The 3126-nt window shown below is 31.0% G+C and overlaps 1 pseudogene; it reads right to left on the reverse strand.

The window, feature by feature from the left end:
* Positions 1 to 375: 375 nt before the first annotated feature.
* On the reverse strand, positions 376 to 2875 carry LOC112523800 (annotated as a pseudogene).
* Positions 2876 to 3126: the final 251 nt, after the last annotated feature.

Below are 3126 nucleotides of genomic sequence, written 5' to 3' on the forward strand. Positions count from 1 at the left end.
AAATAATGAAGATGATAATATCCATGATTAACATTCTACACAATAAAAATGATTAATCAACATCTCATAATTACAAAAAATGAACAAAATGAAAAATTATGATTGGTGAAATGAAGTTTTTACAGTTTCTACAAATTGAGTGGTTTTCATTTGATCGCTCCCCTATATATATATATATATATATATATATATGGGTAGGTTTTTTTTGTTAATCAGGGCCGTCCCAATCTTTTTGGAGGCGTTGTTACACTATTATAAAAAATATAAGTAGATTGGCCGACAAAATGAATAAAAGTTAAATACAAAATTTCATATTATATTGAAAGTCTTACAAATAAAAACAGCAAGACAAAGCAACAATGTAACATGTAAACTTCACTTGAATAAAATCATTCTTTTAACATTCTTGGAAACAAAATCTTCAATAAGCTCTTCATAATCAACTTTCTCCGAAAAGTCATTTTCAAGTGCTATCATTGCAAGTCCGTTAAGCCTTTTTTGTGTCATTGTGGAGCGCATATAAGACTTCAACAACTTCAACTTTGAAAAACTTCTTTCTACAGATGCAACGGTTACAGGAATAGTCAACAAAATTATATGCAATAATCGCATTAGGGAAACATTCAACATGTTTCAAATACTTTAAAATATCAAGAGGTCCCATCTTTTGTGTGGGTAAAAGATCTTGAAGTATCTTCAGTTTAACATATAAGCCATTCCCATCTATATCAGATTGGTCTTGTTTCTTCAGTGCATTTTCAAAATTAGTACAAGAAGACTTTAAACATGTATCATCCAAAGAACGCAACTTATGAGATGTAAACAAAAACCCAAACACACTTTCATATTCTTGGTATTGTTCGAACCTCCTACTTAGTGAAACAATTGCATGATCAACGACACATAAGAAATAATTAACTCTAAATGACTCCTCCGTTGATTGTGAATTCATTTCAGATGCATCACGCGGATTTTCATCAAAATGCTTTTTTCTTCGAATTACACGTCTTTGAGGAAATAACGGATCAATATTTGATTCAGTGGCAATCGTTTTTGCTGATTCTATAGCATCTAAAAATCATGCTCATCTATATCCCTTAAAATAAGAAATCAGTTCCTTAACTTGATCAATAGCAACATTAACATACTTTTTGACTGTAAATGTTTACTAATCAAGTTTACGGCATACAATATTTCATACCAAACCACCATTGACACTAGAAACTCAAAATCACCAAGCTTATTGTGTGCTAAAGATTTTGCTTTACTTCTAATTTTTTAGTCATTATCTATTTCAGCCACTTGAAGTAAAACTTCTCTTATCTCTAACACTTGAAATCTTATAGCCTTTACACTATCAATACTACTCTCCTAGTGAGTCGTTGACAATGACTTGACGGTCCATCCTTTTACATTATCTTTAAACACTTGCCATCTTTTAGTGGAATTAGCAAATATTATATAAATACGTTGAATTATTCCAAAAAAATCTCTAGCTTTACCACAAGTATTGGCTATATCACACAAAGTTAAATTAAGACTATGAGAAGCACAAGAAGTATAAAATGCTCTAGGATTTATATCTAGTAGTTTCCTTTGTACTCCTTGATGTTTTCCCTTCATGTTTGAACCATTGTCATAACCTTGTCCTYGCACATCATCTAAATCCAAAMCAAKAGATTTTWATTMAGCTACTAGAACATCAAACAAACCTTGGCCCGTGGTATTATCTACTTCCAAAAATCCTAGAAAAGATTCCTCAATGCTAACAATTTTAGAAGAGACATCTACATACCTTAATATCAAGGACATTTGTTCTTGATGACTTATATCGGGAGTGCAATCAAGGATAACAGAAAAATACTTTGCCTCTTTTACTTTATTAATAATTTCACATTTAAGTCTCCTGGCAAGCAAAGTTATCAACTCATTATGAATTCTAGGACCAAGATAACGAACATGTAAATCATCATTTGTAATACGTTGAACATGATCCTAAATAATTGAGTCAAATTCAACCAACATCTCAATCAAGCACAAAAAGTTACCATTGCTATTCTCATACAATTTTGCTTTACTTCCATGAAATGCAAGATTATGTTTTGCAAGAAATTTTACAATAGAAACAACTCTTACTAAAACTTTTTTCCAATGATTCTTTTCTTTTTCTATTTGGGTTTGAACAACTTTGTCAACGGTTTGATTCTTTTGAAGTCTTAGCCGCAAATCATACCAAGTTTTCATTTTTATTACATGATCTATACTTGTTTCATGCTCCTTAAGTTTAGTGCTAAAGTGTGACCAATCCCCAAATCCATCATTTGTTAATTGACCTCTTATATGTCTTTTTTTTAAGATTTTACAACAAAAACAAATACCTTATCAAGCTCTACCGAATATACAAACCAATCTCTATCACATTTCTCCCAATTTGATAAAATTCTAGTATACCATGTGGCAGAAAACGTTTAGACAATTTATCTTTAGGACCTTTCTGAATAGATAAATCTCTTTTAGGACCCTTAGCAACTAACACATCAATCATTTTAGAATCTAATGCATCCCAATTTCTTGGATCAAATATATCAAAATGAACAAAAACATCATCAACATTAGTAGCATCATCACCATCAGTAGCATCAAGAACATCATTAGAAGCATTATTAGCATTAACATCAGGAACATCATTAAAAACATTATTAGCAATAACATTAGAAACATCATTAGAAGTATTATTAGTATCAACATTTGTAGCCAAATCCTCATGAGAGTCATTTAGAGTGCCAACTAAATTCACCATGTTAGGATTTTCATTCGCATCAACACAAGCATCATCCAAATTAATATCAATATGTTCGTTGTTATGAGAAGACATACCTTCTTCTATGACAAACTTATCAAGAGATCCCTTTTGAGATTGAATTATCTCTTCAAATTTTTATTACGTTTTGACATCCAAAATCATATTTTCTAACCCTAGAAGACATATTGGAACTGAAATAAGTAAAAGAAAAAAGATAAGGAACAAAATAACTTGAGTGAGGATGATAGTACTATTGTTGGCTATTGATGCTTGGTCCTCCCAAGTCCCAACTCCCAAAAGATTTTGATTGCACTGCAAGAGAT

This window comes from Cynara cardunculus, assembly GCF_001531365.2.
Source record: "Cynara cardunculus var. scolymus isolate 2C chromosome LG 12, CcrdV1, whole genome shotgun sequence".
NCBI classification, from domain to species: domain Eukaryota; kingdom Viridiplantae; phylum Streptophyta; class Magnoliopsida; order Asterales; family Asteraceae; genus Cynara; species Cynara cardunculus.